Source organism: Callorhinus ursinus, unplaced genomic scaffold, assembly GCF_003265705.2.
Source record: "Callorhinus ursinus isolate GAN/ISIS: 27379988/994484 unplaced genomic scaffold, GSC_fseal_2.0 scaffold31, whole genome shotgun sequence".
In the NCBI taxonomy this organism is placed as follows: Eukaryota; Metazoa; Chordata; class Mammalia; order Carnivora; family Otariidae; genus Callorhinus; species Callorhinus ursinus.
The window spans coordinates 3,621,980-3,644,805 of NW_027397093.1; the positions used below are offsets into that span (position 1 = coordinate 3,621,980).

General features: G+C 37.1%; 2 pseudogenes; both read left to right on the forward strand.

Annotated features, from left to right (window-relative positions):
- The first annotated feature begins 18,559 nt into the window (after nucleotides 1-18,559).
- On the forward strand, nucleotides 18,560-18,898 carry LOC112830927 (small nuclear ribonucleoprotein Sm D2 pseudogene; annotated as a pseudogene).
- Nucleotides 18,899-19,274: 376 nt separating this feature from the next.
- On the forward strand, nucleotides 19,275-22,023 carry LOC112830596 (serine/threonine-protein kinase MARK2 pseudogene; annotated as a pseudogene).
- The last annotated feature ends 803 nt before the right edge of the window (nucleotides 22,024-22,826 follow it).

Consider the following 22,826-nt stretch of genomic DNA (forward strand, 5'->3'; position numbering starts at 1 on the left):
GGGGAGATTTTTTTCTCTGATATTTACTGTTGGAATCTGGTCTAGCTTCTAGATGTAAATTTCACAATATTTTAGAAATCCCAGTATGAATGGATGACCCTGGAGTTTTTAACTCTCAGAGTTGTCCACATTGAGCCTGCAGCAATTTGTCAATTACAATTCAGGGTTTTCTACCCTGGTACCACTGGTTCCCACAGCAGTTTCTGCTTATGAGTCTATGTTCAGGTAGGTCATGACTCCCTGTATTCACCTATCTCTCCAATTGTGGTGGCAGCAGTTTTCCCTGTATTCTTGCCTCTCTCAAGGAACCTAGAAGAGTAGTGGATTTTTGTTTAGCTCTTTACTTGTTTGTTAGAATGGAGTGTTGGCTTCCAAACTCCTTCTATGCAGAATTGGAAAATATTTTTAAAATGGAGAACAGATTAAAAGTTGCCAGGGTTTTGAGACAATGGAGAGAGGGAGGGGTAGGTGTAGTTATAAAAGGGGAATGCAACAGATCTTTGTGGTGATAGAACTCCTCAGTATCTTGATTGTCATGGTAGATTTGTGAGTCTACACATGTGATAAAATTGTGTAGAATAAATACGCAAACAATATAGTTTCTTTTTGAGCTAGAGATCCCTGTGAAGCAAATTAATAGTTGACAGTATATGACTTCTAAGTATTATCTTGTCATTCTAGGATTTTAAAATTCAGTGGTTCAGTGTCTACTACAAAAAGTGAAAAGTAATTTGACATGAAATAATGACAAGGGCCAAAAGTAGAACTGTATACATCTAAGATTATGATTTAAGTATCACTAATGTCGCTAAACAGTTTAGGAATATGCAGTTTTTTAATTTATGAAACTATGTCGTCAATTGCCAGCTTACTTTCAAAATGGCTGTTGGTATATTCATGCTATTTTAAAGTATATAAATATAATATTCTGACATTGTCAGAAATGTTATTCTTTATGCCCTCCCTTACATTCTATTTTGTACAAATCATCTTGATTATTTTAAATAAAATCTTATATAACTTAGAAGAATAAATATAATTTAAATAGGGAAAATATTTACCTGGCTTAAAAAGAAGGCAAATGTGATCCATAATGAGAACAAATAATTAATTCCAGTGGGCTCAGAACTGACCCAAATGTTCGCATTTGAAGAATAAAGCATTAAGACAGTTTTTATGACTATATATTACATGTTCAAAGAATTAAGTAATGAAAAAAAAAGAAGTAATGGCATAGGAAATAAAACAAAAACTGAAATAGAATTTATAGAAATGAGAACTACAGTGTCTTAGATGAGAAAAGCACTGGATACGTAAAAAGCAGAAGGAAGAGCAAAGAAGAAAAATGGCAGTAGAAACTGTCTACAGTGAAATACAAGAAGAGGTTTGAAATGAATAGAATATCAATTGAGAGAATCACAGAAATCCTAATATATATTATAGGAATCCCTGAAGGAGAGGAGGGAAAGGGAGGACAGAAAACAATTTTTGAAGAAATAATGGCCAAAAATAAATTCCAAACTCATATTAGTTTTATTATATTCACGGTCAGTATTTATAACATTCCATTCTGTTTGGCAAACATTATTTCCACATTTTAAAAATATTAGTTCTGTGGTTAAATATATTAATGCTCTCTACCTGTCTTTTTGCCATTATTTTTGCTTTATTTTCTTGGTCAGCTAAAATACATCTTCCAGTGACTTCTTTAGAAAGGGCTAAGAGTAATATTTCCAGAGTTTTTGTACATTCCAAAAATGTTATCTGTTTCCTTTATGGTTGAATGACTGTGCTATGATTCTTGAGTCAGACTTTTTTTTTTTGAGAATTTTTAAGTGCTCAGTTGTTCATTAGCATTGAATATGGTTGTGGAGAAGTCTGAAGTCAACATTCTTTTTTTGCTTTTAGGTGACCTGATCTTTGTCCAAAGCTAGATGTAGTAGGACATTTATTTGTACTGACATTCTGTGTCATGTTTCCATAGGACACAGAATAAATTGTTGTCTCTATATTAAGACCTTGTTTCTGGAAAGTTTTCTTGAATAATATCTTTAAAGAAAGGTTCTATTCTAACATTTTTCTTTAGTTACCCAACATATACAATTTTTGTATCTCCCTAGCCTTTTATTTTCTCATAACCTTTTTCAGAACACTTATTTATATCCATTTCACTTTCCTTGCCTGTTTAATCCTTTATGATCTTTAGGGAATATTTAGCAATGTGTATCACTGACAATTTTGCCTTCATTTCTATGATTTGTATTTTCCTCTCCCTTCTTTTCTTAGCTCTTCTATTCGCATTTCATCATATTCTAATCTTACAATTTTATTTAAATTCACATACCTTTGTCTATATCATCATTTTTACTAATTGTTTTACTGCATTTTAAAATTCATAGTAAAATACTTGCTTAAGACTTTCTGTGTTGTGATGATGATGATGATGATTTATGATGAGTGTGTTTCCTATGTCCTTTGGTTTACTCATGTTTGTTTTTCATATCATCTTTGATCTGGTAGCCCTTCCTTTTTGATTAAATATTTCTGAAGTAAGCAATTTGATTTCTGAAACCATTATTTTCAGGAAAGTTCATTGGAGGAGAAGCCAGGCCTATGTGTCATTTTTCCTTTTGAATGAAGATAATACATGTGGCTACTTTTGGCTTATGTAACCCACTAGCAAATGGAGACAGACAGGAAGTTGAGAGCTGGTCATATACTCTTTCCCTTTTATCCATTTCTTTTGATACCCTTTCCACAGATGTCAAAAATTTTGGAAGATATTGTTGAGATTCTATTTCTCATTAACCTTAATTTTGCATGATTTCCCATTAGACAATGATGGAAAGGCTATTTTTCACATATCCAAATTAGAAGGTCTCAAAGATAATGTACAAATTTGGGGGGGGGGAATCCTGTATTCCTACAAATGCATCTAAACCACAGGTTTTACAATGGAAAAGCCAAGATTTTGATATTGTCGTATTCTGGATTTTCTGATATCCTGCCTAAACTAAGAGAAAGCAGGATAAATAGCCCTTTAGCCTATGGGTAAAAGGAAATGTGATTTCAGGTAAACACATCTGTTTATACTTTAAAATAACTTCTCCATGTGGTCTACAATTGCTTTTCTATAAGGAGATGAGCAAGAGTGTTGAGGAAAGCAAATTGTCTAGGCCTGATCGAAGGCAGAAAGAACATCAAATTGGTTGCTGCCGTTTAAACATTCATTGACATCACAAGAACAAAAAAAAAATCAGAGAATTAAAATTTGTAGTAAAGGCTCCAGAGAAATGATGCATTTTTCTTTTTATCTTCTGTTGATTTATATTCCCAAGTTTTCTTTTGGCTAAAATGCAAGGCCACTTCTGTGACTACAGAGATCCATTTATTAGAGCAAACGGATAGCTGAATATATCATACTGAGCAATCAAAATTGAAGGCTTTGCTTGAGCATACATGTTTAAGTGGGTGGAGGCTGATCCTTTGGAATAGTCATCAAGAGGAACTATGATAGACTCTAAAGAATGTGATGATTGATAAGATATGGATGGGGATGGAAAATTTGAGAATGATGCCTAGATGTCTTGTTTGGACATCTGAGTGGATAGTTACATCTTTCAGTGAAATCAAAAATACAGAAGCAGCAGCAGGTCTGAGAGTATAAGATAATGAGTACAGCTTTGGACAAGTTAAGTTTTAGGTGTCTGAGGGATAGCAAGGTGATACCCAGTAGTCATTTGGATATATGGTCTACTGCTCAGGAGGGAGGTGTGGGCTGGGAAAGAGATTTTAAAGTCATCAACATCATGTCAAGGGCTTGTCAAGTGGAAACTCAAGTGAAAGCTCCAAGATTCATTTTATATCCAACAGACCAAATAAAATACCAGGAAATTCTTTTTGCAAATGGTGCATTTCTCTCTGAGGAATAGCATTCCTATAGTAGGAAAACTTTAATGTTTAAAACTCATTGCGGTCCCCCTGTGAAGTGCAGCTTTTGATAAGTGATAATACTATCTCTGTCCCTGTGCCATAAAAGCTATATTTAACCAGGAAAAGTCATAATGGAGATAATAAAAAAATAGTATACAATATTTTAACTTAATGAAACCAGGTTAGGGATTTCATCCTGGACTTCGTAATTATTGACATAACCTTTAAGGAAAGGAAGTTGTAAGAAAAAGTGGGAAGTAGAAGACTGTTTAAAATTGTGTGTGTGTGTTTTGTGTGTATGTGTGGTTTTTTATTGTGGTGAATACAAATAACATACAATCTACCATTTTAGCTATTTGAAGTATACATTTCATGGCATTAATTATATTTACCATATGCAACCAATCCCTCTATGGAAAGTAACTAGAATAAATGGGTACAGGGTTGTGTTAGTTTCCACAGCACATATAATAAGGGTCACAGTGTTTCCATTTGGCATGAAAAAAAAATGTTCTGGACCTAGGTAATGGTATAGGTGTCTTAGGCAAAGGTTTGTCTTAAAAAAGAACAAGGTAAAGTGGAAGTGGAGAGGCTTAAGATCTAATCCTACCCTTCTAAGTTTGAGATCTGCCCCTTGTACCTAAGACATCTCTCAAGGCTTAAATTCACTCTCTGTAAAATGAGATAATAGTATCAAAGGTATAGGATTGTTATGATGATAAAATCAAACTGTGTGGGTGTGTGGCTTATCACAAAATGGACATTTAATATATGTCCATTTATTTCAACCACTTGTCTCTGCACCTGAAGCCTAAAGTAAAATTGGTATGTATTGGACATTATCTGTCCTGCAGTTGTCCCCAGGCAGTGCCTTTCCCTTAGGAGTTGGGCATAGCACCAGGGAAGTGAAAATAGTTGAACAGCTATAAGCAGTCAAGTGCATGGCAAAGGCTTACTGTACTTTAATAGCATAAGTGCAAGTTCATTTGTAACACAGAATATCATATAAATAGATATTGAAATGTAGCCAAGAGATTTAGGAGGATCTATAGGACATCCACAGAATTCAGGGAGAAGTTGCCAGAGAGGTGTGTGATTTAATCGGTAAGAGATAATGAGGCTATAGTTGAAAAGTCAGCAGCAGGAGAAAGATGAAAGACAGGGAGTGTGGGAGGCAGAAAAGAGAGAGAAAGAGAGGAGATTTTTATTACCTCAGATTTAGTCGTGCTCCATGCATTCTTTATCTAGGGAAAGATGCAAAGTCATGTTTATCCAAAAGCCAGTGACACAAGGCAGAGGGACTGGCAGGAAGGTGCCCTGATTTCAGTTTTCTGGAGACAAAGCTTTAGGAAGGAGGAGTCCTGGAAGCTGGTGGGGTATGACTATGTATTTCAAAGAGATGAAAGAGGAAGGAATGTCACCTATTGACCACAACAGGGTTCTTTTTTTTTTTTTTTTAAGATTTATTTATTTATTTTTGAGAGAGTGAGAATGAGAGAGAGAGAGAGAGAGAGAGAGTACATGAGAGGGGAGAGGGTTAGAGGGAGAAGCAGGCTCCTCGCTGAGCAGGGAGCCTGATGCAGGATTCGATCAGGGGACTCCAGAATCATGACCTGAGCTGAAGGCAGTCGCTTAACCAACTAAGCCACCCAGGCGCCCGACCACAACAGGGTTCTTATAACTCTGTCAGTGCTTAGAACTAAAAGACTGGATTTTAAATTGTCAGAAAATCAAACTTTCAATTCACTGTTTATTCACTCATTTATTCACTTGTTCATGATTTATTTGTTAATCAACAAATAAAAGTTGAAAATTGATTTTATGCAAACTCCTAGGTATGGCAAAAATGTTTGTTAGGTGTTGAGTGACAGGAAAAATAGGAATGGAGAAAGACAAAATTTTAGTGTGAGAGGAAGGGCCTGACACAAAGGTAGGTGATTCAAGAATTTGAATCTATTTGCAGATGTCCCTGAATATGAAGTCAGCAGGCTTCTTGCGCTTCCCCAAGTATACTGTTTTAACACAGGTAGAACTCACTTTAAAATAAGGATCAATTACAAAGCTTGGTTATAAATTCTGTGAAACTTAAATCATATTTCCTCAAAAACACAGTGCTACGCATGGTAAATAGTTCCAATATTTTCTCCATAAATACCTCATTAATCACCAATGTGGCAGGGAATAAAACTACCAGTGGTACTACAGGTAGGCAATGAATCTCTCTGTGATGTCCCAAGGGCTCTGGTTTAGAAATACTGCCTTAATTGGATTACAGTGAAGGTGCATTTAACTATGGAAATTCAACTAAACAACACTGGGGGAAGTTAGAATGGGACAGAAATAAGGAGAAACATTTTCTATCGCAAACATTGGTCCCATCTGACATTTCACTCCTAGAGATTATGTCTAAGAGTAAACATGAGGCAGTGACATGACACTGTGGTGCCTTCAGTGGGTCTCACTCCCAGGTAGCCACCTTTACCTAAAATCACTGCTAAAAGTGATTCCTGAGTTAAAGGTGCACAGAAGGCTTTTGAGTCGGGAGTGTGGGGAGATTTTTCTTTATGGAAGACCACTCTTCCACCTCCTGGGAGCTGCATTTGTCTTCAAGATTTATCTCTTGGAAATTATTGGTTTCTTCTCCAGTGATAATGAGTTTTCCAATGAGAATATCTCTCTGTTTCTCCCCGAAGACTCTCACTTCCCTCCTCGATGACCCAAATTTCTGGACTTCAAACTCTGGTCTCAGTACAGCCCTGCGGCAACGCTCTGAGAGGTTCTGCATGTACCTCCCCTCTCAGCGACAGCCGCCAGGGGGCAGTACTGTCCAATTCTTTCCTCTGCTTCCTTCTACCAGAATGCCCCAATTGAGTTTGTCTCAGTACTGCCAATTTTATATTAGTACTGCATCTATATCGTGAGTTTAATAGACATCTGAGGACTGGATGAAGTTTCTAACTCTTAATAAGTAACATCCTTTCCACGAGTAAATGCAGTACTCCTCAGGAATCAACTCTTCTACCTCTGTGGCAGGATCTACTGTGTGAAGGCCTCTGTATCAAAAGCAGACTCCAACTTAATAACTGAATCCTTTTGCTCATACAAGTGGCAAGAGTAGGGATTACAAGCAAAATTATGGAATCAAGTCCAACCTCGTTCTCACCACATGACAGGCCAAGAAGTCGAGAGCCAGGATGTTGGGTAGGAAAGTGACTTTATTTGTAAAGCCAGCTAATCCAGGAGATGGTAGACTATTGTCCCAAAGAACCATCTCCCTTCGGCATGAAATGTGAGTTTCTTTCATGTTAGCAAAAGGGGGAAGCAGAAGTGGGTTGGAATCAAAAAGTGACTAATGTTTGTAGACAGTGAGAAAGGTCATGTAACTTTTTGTCCTTGGTCAGTTAATCTTTGTGTATAGGAATCTGGTCATACCATTCCTGCAAATCTTAAACATAGCATAGTCATTTCTCTACATACTTCTTTATCTCCTTAGGTGAGGTCAGTTTCTGGTAAGAAAGAAGTTTTTGCAAATCTCAGCTGTAAAGCAAAATTCCTTCAATGATTAACATGCCTACCTGTGGGGCTGAGCAGAAGTTTCTAAGCTGTAGGTCACAGCAGCAAGGGAAATAGAAGCAATATGGAGTCAGACATGCTAAGTTTCTCCCTGTTACAATTACAGCCACTGAAAATGGTGATGGGAGAAAGGTCTTTGTGTTGGACAAAGTATGGTAGGAAAGGCTTTGACCTCTATCAGAAGAAAATAGTACCCATCACTAGGCCTGGCACATGTGTGTATATGGTCAGTAGATACTGCATTGGAGGACTGTTGGCCAAAGTAAAATAAGAAACCCTGAGATGGAAGAGGCCCACATATTTCTTGACATGAATTACTATATTTGAATCTAAGTTACCTTCTATGATAGTACCATCATTTTATGAACTTCAAAGGAAGAAAAAAACTGTAGTCAACTTTCAACACATGCTTTCTCACGTAGAAATTTTGTTTTAGGTGTAGAGTTTTAATATGGGTCAGGGTGGTCTATTCTGTAACTTTCTGAGTACACGATATCTCTGTTTCATTGTTTGGCCACAGCAGATTATTTTTCAGGACATTTTAAATGGCAACTAAATTCAACACATCTAGTTCTAACAATGCAAATAATACATAAGTAAAGCCAGATGCTATGAGCAACTATAGCTGAGCTTACGCATATCGAGCAATGATATGTGGCATGATTCAAACTACAATATGAGTTGTATTGGCCTGTTGCTTGACTAGTACATACTGAGACACTCTATCTACTCCAAGGGATATCAGACTTCAGGAATTTGTACTAGGTGGAAAAAAAAACCATGCATCTTAGAATTTTTGAAATAGCAAAGATAAAATAGACCAAGCTTTCTTTTTTTATTGTTAGGAACTTAATAAATGTAAGGGTAGCTTTGCTCCAATCAAATGATGTGCAGATACTGGGAGAAGAATTAATTCTGAGGAAATTGATTCTAACATGTGGAAATTTGTCACCCTGACAGGAAAATCATTACTCCAAGGGATTTGCTGTCTGTACCTGGTAACAGATAGAAAGCTTGCTATTAGAGAGAGAATACCACTGTGATGTAGTGAAATCTTGAGCACCTAGAAGACAAGCTACCCTCTAATAATACTGATGGCTAACACCGTCATAGATAGAGTGCATCATGTGCGCCAGGCTTTGTCAGGCATTATTGCTACTAAACTTCAGAGAAATTTTAGGAGTTAAGAATCATTTTTAGCACATTTTGTTGATCAGGAACGGAGGTGCAGAAATCCTCAATAATCCACCTGATATTCCATAGCTAAAATAAATAGAGGAGGAGAATTCAAAATGCAAAGCTCAACTATTTTTCACTCTGCAATGCCGTCCCCTGGCAAGTTAGCTTGGGCCAATAACATTTCTCTTTATGTGCCAGGTGTTCATAAATTAGGCATTTGTGAGTTGGGAAGTCACTGTACAACTTCGGCTTTCTATCTTTAAGCAATCATGATTCTCTACTGGCTTCACTATGAGACCAGTCAACACAGGTGTACTTGGTATCAGAAGGTTTGAGAGTAAGTGTTTGCAAAGCACTTCTTTGTTTTTCTTTACATATTCTTCCTAGAGGTTTTTAGTTTGTGGATTTTGAAAGGTATTTTTCAATTACAATATTAATAGAGGTAGTTGTTAAAATTTTAATTAAATAAAAGTACCCTTACAGAAGCAAAAGAGTTTCCTTTTCCTATTGCTACTACTCCAAGGGTAAATCACTGTTAACACTTTGGTGTGTGTCTTCTATGATGATTTTTACATTTGTAAACCCATAAACTTTAAGTTTTATAAAAATTACATCAAACTATTCATATTGTTATGAGACTTGCCTTTTTTACTCACAAATATATTATCAAAACACAATCTCAATTTGCTCTATTTCAGCTAGAGGGAAATTATTGATTCATGTATTCCAAGGAAGGATTGAATGATTAAACCATAAGATCAGAATGGTGGAGTTTGGCCTTAGTATCTCCTCGAAGTAAGAATTAGAACAATCTTCTCTAATTTAGATTCTCTGAGATTGTCAGAGAATCTCATTGTCTCTTCTGCATGTGGCTGTCCAATTTTCCCAACACCATTTGTTGAAGGGACTGTTTTTTTTTCCATTGGACATTCTTTCCTGCTTTGTCAAAGATTAGTTGACCAAAGAGTTGAGGGTCCATTTCTGGGCTCTCTATTCTGTTCCATTGATCTATGTGTCTGTTTTTGTGCCAGTACCATACTGTCTTGATGATGACAGCTTTGTAATAGAGCTGGACGTCTGGAATTGTGATGCCGCCAGCTTTGCTTTTCTTTTTCAACATTCCTCTGGCTATTCGGGGTCTTTTCTGGTTCCATACAAATTTTAGGATTCTTTGTTCCATTTCTTTGAAAAAAGTGGATGGTATTTTGATGGGGATTGCTTTGTGTAGATTGCTCTAGGTAGCATTGACATCTTCACAATATTTGTTCTTCCAATCCATGAGCATGGAATGTTTTTCCATTTCTTTGTGCCTTCCTCAGTTTCTTTCATGAGTATTTTATAGTTTTCTGAGTACAGATTCTTTGCCTCTTTGGTTAGATTTATTCCTAGATATCTTGTGGTTTTGGGTGCAATTGTAAATGGGATTGACTCCTTAATTTCTCTCTCTTCTGTCTTGTTGTTGATGTATAGGAATGCCCCTGATTTCTGTGCATTGATTTTATATCCTGCCACTCTACTGAATTCCTGTATGAGTTCTAGCAGTTTTGGGGAGGAGTCTTTTGGATTTTCCACATACAGTATCATATCATCTGCAGTGAGAGTTCGACTTCTTCTTTGCCAATTTGGATGCCTTTGATTCCTTTTTGTTGTCTGATTGCTGTGGATAGGACTTCTAATACTATGTTGAATAGCAGTGGTGAGAGTGGACATCCCTGCCATGTTCCTGGCCTTAGGGGGAAAGCTCTCAGTTTTTCCCCATTGAGAATGATATTTGCTGTGGGTTTTTCATAGATGACTTTTATGATATTGAGGTATGTACCCTCTATCCCTATACTCTGAAGAGTTTTGATCAAGAAAGGATGCTTTATTTTGTCAAATGCTTTTTCTGTATCTATTGAGAGGATCATATGATTCTTGTTCTTTCTTTTATTAATTTATTGTATCACATTGATTGATTTGCAGATGTTGAACCCACCTTGCAGCCCAGGGATAAATCCCACTTGGCCTTGGTGAATGATCCTTTTAATGTACTGTTGGATCCCATTGGCTAGTATTTTGGTGAGAATTTTTGCATCCATGTTCATCAAGGATATTGGTCTGTAATTCTCCTTTTTGATGGGGTCTTTGTCTGGTTTGGGGAATCAAGGTAATGGTGGCCTCATAAAACAAGTTTGGATGTTTTCCTTCCATTTCTATTTTTTGGAACAGTTTCAGAAGAATAGGTATTAATTCTTCTTGAAATGTTTGGTAGAATTCCCCTGGGAAGCCATCTGGCCCTGGGCTTTTGTTTGTTGGGAGATTTTTGATGACTGCTTCAATTTCCTTAGTGGTTATAGGTCTGTTCAGGTTTTCTATTTCTTCCTGGTTCAGTTTTGGTAGTTGATACATCTCTAGGAATGCACCCATTTCTTCCAGGTTATCTAATTTGCTGGCATAGAGTTGCTCATAATATATTCTTATAATTGTTTGTATTTCTTTGGTGTTGGTTGTGATCTCTCCTCTTTCCTTCATGATTTTGTTGATTTGGGTCATTTCTCTTTTCTTTTTGATCAGTCTGGCCAGGGGTTTATCAATCTTGTTAATTCTTTCAAAGAACCAGCTCCTAGTTTCGTTGATCTGTTCTACTATTCTTTTGGTTTCTATTTCATTGATTTCTGTTCTGATTTTTATTATTTCTCTTCTCCTGCTGGGTTTAGGTTTTATTTGCTGTTCTTTCTCCAGCTCCTTTAGGTGTAGGGTTAGATTGTGTATTTGAGACCTTTCTTGTTTCTTGAGAAAGGCTTGTATTGCTATATACTTTCCTCTCACGACAACCTTTGCTGTATCCCAAATATTTGGACAGTTGTGTTTTCATTTTCATTGGTTTCCATGAATTTTTTTAAATTCTTCTTTAATTTCCTGGCTGACCCATTCATTCTTTAGTAGGATGCTCTTTAGCCTCCATGTATTTGAGTTCTTTCCGACTTCCCTCTTGTGTTTGAGTCCTAGTTTCAAAGCATTGTGGTCTGAAAATATGCAGGGAATGATCCCAATCTTTTGCTACCTGTTGAGCCCTGATTTGTGACCGAGGATGTGATCAATTCTGGCGAATGTTCCATGGGCACTAGAGAAGAATGTGTATTCCATTGCTTTGGGATGGAATGTTCTGAATATGTCTGTGAAGTCCATTTGGTCCAGGGTATCATTTAAAGTCTTTATTTCCTTGTTGATCTTTTGCTTTGATGATCTGTCCATTTCAGTCAGGGGGGCGTTAAAGTCTCCCACTCTTATTGTATTGTTGTCAATGTGTTTCTTTGCTTTTGTTATTAATTGCCTTATATAATTGGCTGCTCCCATGTTCGGGGCATAGATATTTATAATTGTTAGATCTTCTTGTTGGAAAGACCCTTTAAGTAGGATATAGTGTCCTTTCTCATCTCTTATTACAGTCTTTGGTTTAAAATCTAATTTGTCTGATCTAAGGATTGCCACCCCACCTTTCTTTTAGTGTCCATTAGCATGGTAAATGATTTTCCACCCCCTCACTTTCAATCTGGGGGTGTCTTGGGTCTAAAATGAGTCTCTTGCAGACAGCATATTGATGGGTCTTGTTTTTTAATCCAATCTGATAGCCTGTGTCTTTTGATGGGGGCATTCAGCCCCTTTACATCAGGGTAACTATTGAAAGATATGAATTTCGTGCCATTGTATTGCCTGTAAGGTGACTATTACTGTATATTGTCTGTGTTGCTTTCTGGTTTATGTTGACAGGTCTTAGTTCTTGAAGCCATGGTTGAACCACAGGTCAGCTTGAGGAAAAAAGAATCCATATATTTCTTAGCCATAGCTGAACACCCAAGTCAAATTTTAGAGTCTGGAAGTTTGGCATGAAGGAGGCAGTTCAAGAAAAATCTCAGATATTTACTCTCAAAGAGCTGATGACCTAATTGGGGAAAACAAAACATTATATACAGCGCAATGTATTCTGTAATACAAGGATATGGGAGATATAGTTGTGATTTTTTTTATTTTCTAATAACAGTTATTATTTGGGGGTGCCTGGGTGGTACAGTCAGTTAGGCATCCAACTCTTGGTTTTGGCTCTGGTCGTGGTCTCAGGGTCGTGAGATGGAGCCCCACATTTTGGTGTTCATATGTCTGTCTTCCCTATGACATTAAATAATCCTTATAAGATAACGAAGTATAGCAATTATCTGTGTTTTGTATTTCTTCATTATAGTAATTATCCTGTATGTTTCTTCCTCAGCTCTGAGCTCTGCCCCCAAGAATAACAGCAAGTAAATTATTTATGTATTCAGTTCAGAATGAATTAATGGCATCAGAAAGGATGACCTACAAGGCTTCCTTTCTCCTTCTTTTCATCAATTTAAAATTAATGCATTATTTTGTTGTTCACGTTCTAAGTTGTCCAAGAACATTCATACATGCAGACTTAATTTTGTCTATAAGTAGCTCTTGTTCAGTCCCTCATAGTCGAAGAAAATTAATACACTTTATTTTCTGAAATTTATTTTCATTTTTTATTCATTTATTTCATTGCCAAACATGTTTTAAAACTCTTTATGGTCCTGGTCTTGAATTCGAATTGGAAATGTAGAAATACATATAAAATGGCCTTTCCTCCAAGGAGCCCACAAGCTAGTTGAAGAAACAAAATGGAAACAAGTTAATAGGAGGTAATGATGCAGAGTCATGGACAAGGCTTGGTGGGGCCACAAAAGTGTGGCTGTTCCCCTGGGTTTGAATGGAGCCTGCTAGTACATTCTCTTTAAAACATGTGATTAATAGCCAAGACATTGAAACGACCCAGGTGTCCATTGATAGATGAATGGGTAAAGAAAATTTAGTGTACATCAACACACACATGCACACACACACAGTGGACTATTACTCAGCCATATAAAAGATGAGATCTTGCCATTTGGGACAATATGGATGGATCTAGAGGATATTATGCCAAGTGAAATATGTCAGCCCAAGAAGGACAAATACCATATGATTTCACTTATATGTGGAATCTAAAAAGCAAAACAAATACATAAATAAATAAAAAGCAGAAGCAGACCCACAAATGCAAAGAAGAGACCGTGATTGCCAGAGGGGAAGAAGTAGAGGGATGGGCAAAATGGTGAAGGGGAGTTGGAGGTAACAGGCTTCCAGTTATGGAATAAATAAGTCACGGGGATAAAAAGTACAGTGTAGACGATATAATCAATTGTATTATAATAGCATTTTATGGTGACAGATGGTAGCTACAGTCATGGTGAGCATAGCATAACATATAAACTTTTTAAATCACTATGTGGTACACCTCAAACTAATATAATGTTGTGTGTCACCTATACTTCAATAAAGAACAAACAAATATGTATGTGATCATGGAATGTACTTCTTAAAAACCTGATCATGGGAACTTTAATGCCCTTAAGACAAATTTGCTTATCTGGCATTCTGAGATCTGGCCATCTCATTCTACTCCACCCACTTTGCTCTCTATACTCCAGCCATATCAATCTTTATTCAATCCACTCATAATTCATTGCTTTTGCACTGTATATTTCCATTGCCTCAAAAAACTTTATATGTGCCTTACATCCTTCACTTAATATGTCTATCTTGATATCTATCTAAAATTTACAGTGGTGCCACTTTCTCAAGGAACCTATCTTCATAGTTGGGGGACTAAGAGCATCTTCACAGTCCTTAATCCATCTAAATAAGTCAGTTCATCTTCTTCTACAGCAGACACACTTTGCATTCAAACATACAGATTGATGGTAAAAGGATGAGAAAAATATATTGTGCAAACAGCATCTGTAACAAAGATGTAATGATTGTACATATACCAGGTAAAATAGGCTTTAAAACAAAACATGTTACTTGACATAAAAAAAGAACATTTTATAATGATAAAAGGGTCAATCCATTAGGAAGATATGATGATGATAACCATATATTCACCTAATAACATATTATCAAAATACATGAACAAAACTGACAGGAATGAAAGGACAAATAGATAATTCAACAGTAATTGAGGCTTCAGTACACCCTATCAGTAATTGATAGAACAACTACATAGATGATCAACAAGGACATAGAAGACTAGGGCAGCATTATAAGCTAAATAGTCCTCATAGACACCTAGAGAAAACTCTACCCTACACCAAAATATATTTTTTTCTTAAGTACACATGAGACATTCTCCAGTATAGACTATATTGTTAGACCATAAACTTCAATAAATTTGAAATGACAAAATATGAAATATCTTCTCTATACAAGGAAATTAGAAATTAATAGCAGGAAAATATTTGGGAAGTGCACAAACATACATATTAAACTACATACTTCTATATAATCAATGAGCCAAGGGTGAAATCAAAAGACAAATCAAAAATACTTTGAGATTAGAGAAAATGAATAGAGAGCATGCTAAAATGTATGAGATACAGCTAAATCACTGCTTATAGGGAAATGTATAGCTATAAATGCCTATATTAGGAAAGAAGGTATCAAATCAACAACTCTGAGAAAAGAACAAACTAAATCTAAAGTAAGCAGAAGGAAGAGAATAATAAAATTAGAGTGGAAATAATAAAAATGAAGAATACAAAAACAACAAAGAATATCAAAGAAACCAAAAACTGGTTCTTTGAGAAGAGCAACTAAATTGACAAACCTTTATTTAAACTAAGCAAAAAAGAACAAACATTCTAATAATTGGAATAAAAAATGAAAGAGAGGACACTACTACTAAACGTACAAAAATAAAAAGTATTATAAATGGAAACTATGAACAGTTGTATGCCAATAAATTAGATCCGTTAGGTGAAATGGACAAATTCCTAGAAGGACACAAATCACCATCACTGAATTAAGACAGTACACCTTTTAAATTTAAATTTATCACATTAAAATAAATCTGTAACAACTGAGGAAATTAGTAATCAAAAACTACCCACAAACTTGTGCAGCCACTCTGGAAAACAGTATGGAGGTTCTTCAAAAAGTTGAAAATAGAGCTACCCTACAACCCAGCAATTGCACTGCTGGGTATTTACCCCAAAGATACAAATGTAAGGATCCGAAGGGGTATGTGCACCCCAATGTTTGTAACAGCAATGTCCACAGTAGCCAAACTATGGAAAGAGCCAAGATGTCCATCAACAGATGAATGGATAAAGAAGATGTGTACACACACACACACACACACACACACACACACACACAGAGTGGAATATTATGCAACCATCAAAAATGAAATCTTGCCATTTGCAACAATGTGGATGGAACTAGAGGGCATTATGCTAAGTGAAATAAGTCAATCAGAGAAAGACGTGTATCATATGATCTCACTGATATGAGGAATCCTTAATCTTGGGAAACAAACTGAGGGTTGCTGGAGTGGTGGGGGTTGGGAGGGATGGGGTGGCTGGGTGATAGACATTGGGGAGGGTATGTGCTATGGTGAGCGCTGTGAATTGTGTAAGACTGTTGAATCACAGACCTGTACCTATGAAACAAATAATACATTATATGTTAAAAAAAAATGGTAGGAAGGGAAAAATAAGGGGGCTGAAATCAGAGGGGGAGATGAGCCATGAGAGACTATGGACTCAGAGAAACAAACTGAGGGTTCTAGACGGGAGGGGCATGGGGGAATGGGTTAGCCTGGTGATGGGTATTAAAGAGGGCACGTATTGAATGGAGCACTGGGTGTTATATGCAAACAATGAATCATGGAACACTACATCAAAAACTAATGATGTAATGTATGGTGATTAACATAACATCATAAAATTTAAAAAAATTTAAAAAAAAAACTATCCACAAAGAAAAGCCTAGACCCAGATAGTTTCACCACAGAATTCTATTATCCCAAACATTTAAAGAAAGATGAATGCCAATCTTCACAAATGCTTCCAAAAATATAGAAAAGAAGTAAATACTTCCCAATTCATTTTATAAGGCCATTATTGCCCTGGTACTAAAACCAGAGAAAGTCATCACAAAAAAAAGAAAATTACAGACCCTTATTTCTTATGAGTATAGATACAAAATCTTCAGTAAAATACCAGCAAACCATTCTAGTAACAAATAAAAAGAATTAGAGTCTATGACCAAATGGGAGTTTATCCCAGGAATGAAAGGTTGGTTTAACATCCAAAAATCAATTACTACAATTTATCATGTCAGGAGAATCAAACCAACAAGCATGGTTATCTCAACAGATGCCAGAAAAGTACTTTATATAATCCAGTACATTATCACAATAAAATGATACTCAACAAACAAGAAATAGAAGGAACCTTTCTCAATCTGATAAAGGACGGCATCTAGAAAAATATAGTATCCTACTTCATATTGAAAGACTACATGCCCCCTCCACCCAAGATCAAGAATAAAACAAGAAGAACAATGTGCAAAAATCTATTGTATTTCTGTACACTTGCAATGAACAATCTGAAAATGGAATTAAGAAAACAATTATACTAGCATCTAAAAGAATAAAATACTTGTGATTAGAAAAACAAAATAGTGCAAAACTTATACTCTAAATCTATAAAATACTGTTGAAAGAAATTAAGATCTACATAAATGGGAAAAGATCCCATGTTCATGGATTGGAAGATTTAATATTAAGATGTCATATTCCTCAACTGATCTACAGATTCAATATAATCTCTATCAGAATGTCAGCTGATTTTATAAATTAAAAAGCTATTTTTAAAATTCATATGGAATTTTAAGAGACCCCGTATAATCAAAAGAATCTTGAAAAAGAAGTAGAAAGTAGGGGACTCACACTTCCTGATTTCAAAACTTACTACAAAACAACAATAATCAAACAGTCTGCTAAGGATAAACATATAGATTGGTGGAGTTCAACTGAAAGTCCAGAAATAAAGTCATACATCCATGATCAATTGATTTTTGACAAGGATGCCAAGACCATTCAATGGAGAAGCAAATAGTTGTCTATACCAAGGGTGTCCAGACAATAGCATAGCCACATGTAAAAAAATAAAGTTAGACTCTTGCCTCACATCAGAGACAAAACTTAACTCAAAATGTATCAAAGATCTAAATGTAAGAGCTAAAACGACTCAACTGTTATATCATAGGGGATAAGCATTACTTACTTTGGGTTTAGGAAAGTGTTCTTAGACATGAACCAAATTAGAAGAAAACAAAGGAGAAATAAAAGGTTAAATGGACTTCACCAATATTAAACTCTTGCTTTTCATAAGACATCATCAAAAAAGTAAAAACGTAGAATGAGAGAAACTATGGATAAATCATGTATCTGTTAGGGAACTTGTATTCAAAATATATAAAGAACTCTTACAATTCAATAACCAAAAGACAAGTAACTATTAAAAAGTGGGCAAAATATCTGAATAGACCTTTCTTTAAGGAAGAGATGCAAATGGCCAACACACACATGAAAACATGTTTGACATCATTAGTCATAAGAAGAGCAAATCACACCACAATGGGATGTTATTTTATACTAACTAGGATAGCTAGGATCAAAAAGTCAGATAATAACAAGTGTTGACAAGGATGTGGAAAATTTGGGACCTTCACATACTTCTGGAGGGAATGTAAAATGGTTCAGCTGTTTTAGATAACAGTCTGGCAGTTCCTTAAAAGCTTAAATATAGAGTTACCATAGGACCCAGTAATTCCACTCTTAGGTATATATCCAAGAGAAATCTGAACATATGGCCCTACAGAAACTTGTGCTTGAATGATTATAGTAGCATTGTTCATAATAGCCAAAAGGTGGAAGCAAAGCAAATGTCCATCGGGGGCAGGAGAAACGTGGAGGAGATGGCACAGACTGGGGGGGTGCAGCCATTAGCACATGAGGCTCCTCAACAAGCCCAAGAGTGAGGTGACCCAGAGGAGCTGCAGATGTGGGAGGAGAAAAAGTTTAACACATGTCCACTTTCTGTTCTCACGTAGTGAGAGGCAAAAACCACACCCAAGTGCTCATTAACTGCCACAACAGCCAGAAGCTCTCGGCCATGTGAAAGCCTTCGGCAGGCACTGCAACATGGTGTTGGAGAATGTGAAGGATATGTGGACCGAGGTCCCCAAGAATTCCAAGGCAAGGAGTCCAAGCCAGTCAACAAAGACAGCTATATCTCCAAGATGTTCCTGAATGCGGACTCAGTCATTGCTGTCCTGTAGGACTGCTCATCGCTGTCAGAATTCCCTCCCTCCTCCTGCAAAGACCTGCCCTTTGTAATGGAAATAATAAAGATCTGTGGTTTTTTCTAAAAAAAAAAAAATACTATTTAGTCATAAAGCAATAAAGTACTAATACATGCTACAATATGAGTGAACCTTGAAAATATTATGCTAAATGAGAAAAGCCAGACACAAATGACCACATATGATATGATTTCACTCATATATGTCCAGATCAGGTTAAATGTACAGAAATAGAAGGTAGATTTGTGGTAGCTTAGGCCTGGGGGTGTGTGTGTGACATGGGATTTGAGAGGGATGTGATACCTCAAAGGGCATGAGGTTTATTTTTGAGGTGATAAATATGTTTTAAAACTGATGTGATGATGGTTGTAAATATACTAAAATCACTGAATTATACACTTAAATACAGGAACTGTATGGTGTGTGAATTATATCTCACTAAAGCTGTAAAAAAAAAAGTGACAAAGCCACTGTTGATCATCCTCAGACTTGTAGGTTCACTTCTTGCTATGACCTCAACAGGGGCCATTGTTTTTTCTCTAAACCCTTATTTAGTCCATGGCTGGGCCTCAGAATGTGCTATTGAGGTTTGAAGTCTTTCTAGTTCAAGGAGCTGATTTCTGATGACCTGAGAGATACTGACCAAGCTTAGCTGTTACATCTCATTGGCATGGTGGGATTTTTGTCTGTTTTATTTTTTATTAATTTTTTTCTTTTTTCTTTACCTTATTATTTTTCTCATTTTTCTTTTCTTTTTATTCTTTTTCCTATTTTTCTTTATTTCTTTCATATTCATTTTATCATTAGTATTTTTTTGGCATTTCTGGCATTGTGTTTTGACTCCATTATAAAGATCAGTTTATCAGGTAGACTTGGAAATAATTTTCTTTTTGAATGGTTTAGACCAAACTTATCACCAACTTTCCCAATTTTAAGCCTACCTTGGGACACCTTGAGTGTAAGTCCAACAGTAAGTCCAACAACTGCAGGGCCTTTCAGCTATCTTTGCTGAGGAGGAGACCCATGTTGGCAACCACCAGTTCTTCATGACAATCTCCAAAGGTAACTTGGCCAAGCTGAAGTTGGCCTGGCACATCCTGACTGGGAAAGAGGGAGCCATGATAATCAGCTTCCAGAAAATACCCATGAAGTCAGAATCCTAAAGACTTTGAATCATCCCAACATAGTTAAAATATTTGAGGTGATCAAGACTGAGAAAATACTCTACATCATGGAGTACACGAGTGGAAGAGAGGTTTGATTACCTAGTGATTCATGGCATATGAAAGGAAAAAAGTCCTCGAGCAAATTATATTAGAAAGTGTCTGCTGTGTAGTGCTGCCACCAGAAGTGGACTGTTTATAGAGACTTAAAGGCGAAACACCTGCTTTTGGGTGTTGACATGAATAGTAAGTGTGTAGACGGACTTCAGCAGTAAATTCACCTTTGGCAACAAGCTGGGTACTCTCTGTAGCAGTTCCTCTTTTGCTGCTGCAGAACTATTCCAAGGCAAATCTTATGATGGACTAGAATTGGAGGTGTGGAACCTGAGGGTTATCTGATCTACAGTGGTCATCTGATCCCTGCCTTCTGATGCACAGAATCTCAAGAAGCTGTGAGAGCAGGTACTGAGTGGAATATGCCATATTCCCTTCTACTTTTCCATAAAGAGTGAAAACCTGCTCAAGAAATTTTGTATTCTCAATCCCACCAAGACAGGCACTTTTGAGAAAATTATGAAAGATCTATGGATGAACGTAGGTCATAAAGATGAACTAAAGCCTATCTGGAGCTATTGCCCGACTATAATGACCCCTAGATGGCGTTAATTGGTTATGTAGAGGAAGAAATCAAGGATTCACTGATGGACCAGAAATACGAGGTGATGATCACTTATCTGCTCCTTATACACAAGATATATGAGCTGGAGGGCTTCATCATTCCCCAAAAGCCCAGTCTGTGGCATTCCTTTCTCATCCCACGTGCTACAGTACAGCCTCTCTGCCAGCCAAGCCAGGGATTGATCAGGCCAGTCCTGCTCTTCCCATCTCTAATTCTGAGAATACTCAGAATTGAGTATTGTAATGTATTTTGTAATGTATATTGTACAATGTATATTGTAATGTAATTACAACCTGAGGAGGACTCGGAATCAAAAGAGAAGGCCAGGAGCACACGTGCCACCTCCCTGCCTACCTGTTCTGAAAAGGGAGAAGATCACTCCTCAGAGATAACCTTTCCACCAACACAAATCAAAGCTTCAGTTCCCCACTTTTGGAGGGAATTGGCCAGGCCTCCATCCAGAATGTGAAGAGCCTATGCTAGGGTCTGGGGCCTCCATGGCTTCTGCTTCTGGGGCAGTTGGCTGGATTTGCTCCACCTGCTCTAGAAACCCATGACAGCCTTGGTACAGCTCAGCCAGGCCTCTGGGTGGTGCTCTGCAGACACTAAAGGTGAAGTGCCTCAGCACAGCCCTGTCAACATGTCCCTGTGGCTTCCCTCTCTGCCCACACATCAGCAACAGTGCTGGAGCCCCAAACAGGAAACGCCTTCCACACCAAGCAGTACTGACATGTGCATAACCACCAGAGTTTGTCCTGTGGGAAGACCCCAGTCTCTCCATAGGGCAATAGTCAGGGCCAGCAGGGGACCACTGATAGTTGCCTCTGCAAGTTCAATTTCAAGTTTATGGAGACATCTGTGTTTCAGGTTTACCAGAAGGAATCTGAATGAACCTGAAAGCAAAGACCTAGTGGAGATGCTCAAACTTCACATGGTGGGCCACAGGGGCAATGATAAAAGAATATCTAGAGGCCAAATGGTGCTCACTGTACATGGAGTATGAAGATCACAACCTCCGTGGAGTCTGTTGGGACATCTGTGAGGTCCTGGACACAAACAGCTGCAGTACCAGCTAAACGAAAAATATGTGCTACTCAGCATTCACAGCTCCCAGGGCCACAAGGACTACATGCAGGGGAAGATGGAGGCGTGCAAAAAGCCACAGTGATTTCTCAATGGGTTCCACTTACATGGATATCCAGCATTTCTGTGGCCTTCAAAAACATTGCCTCTAAAATAACCATGATTGTTAAAGCCATGGAGCCATGAGGGAGACAAGATGAGAGGTAGGGTGGCGCTAGCTGCTAGGCCAGCCACTCTGCCCCAACCTAGAAGAAACTGCAGAGGTTAGATGGGTGTATTTCCCCTGGTAACCCCTCTGCTCTCTTGATTCTCCCTGTTTTGTTTGTTTTTGTTTTTCTGTTTTTCTGGGGACGGGGAGATGGTTCTGTTGAAAGAATCTCTCTTCTCTGTCCTTATGTCCTGCTTTTAGCTCCTAATGTCCGTTAGGATTTCTTTGAGCTGACTAGAATAAACCATTCTTTATAATAGACTACACGTTACATAATAAATGCATTTACATCATGCCCCCTGGTGCAAAAGGGAAGAAGCATATAGATGTAAAAGTCTCTGTGTCAGATAGTTTAAATGGTAATCACTTAAAATCAGGGGTAGCATGAGAAGACAGGAAAGCACTTAGTTGCTTCTGCAAAGAAAAATAAATTTCTTTTCTCTGGAATAAATATAAGCCAATAAAGCTCAGCCAAATGACCTCATGAGCATAAATGTTCTCCAGGCAAACACTATAAAGTGTTAAGGTGAGCATATCTAACCTGTTGCAATAAAGCTGTTCAATAAAAGCCCTTGGATTTCACACCTCTAGGATAGATTAAATATTTTATCTTCAAAGGAACAATAATCAGATAGGGAGAGTAAAGGAATTGACTTTATTTGATATTTGATTTACTTTCCCTGCCATTTCGATGAGTCACCTTTTGGTGTTGATCTTCAATTCAGCTGCTGTTGTAGCACCAGAATCCTGAGTGATGAGGAAAAAAGAATGGTTTCATTTA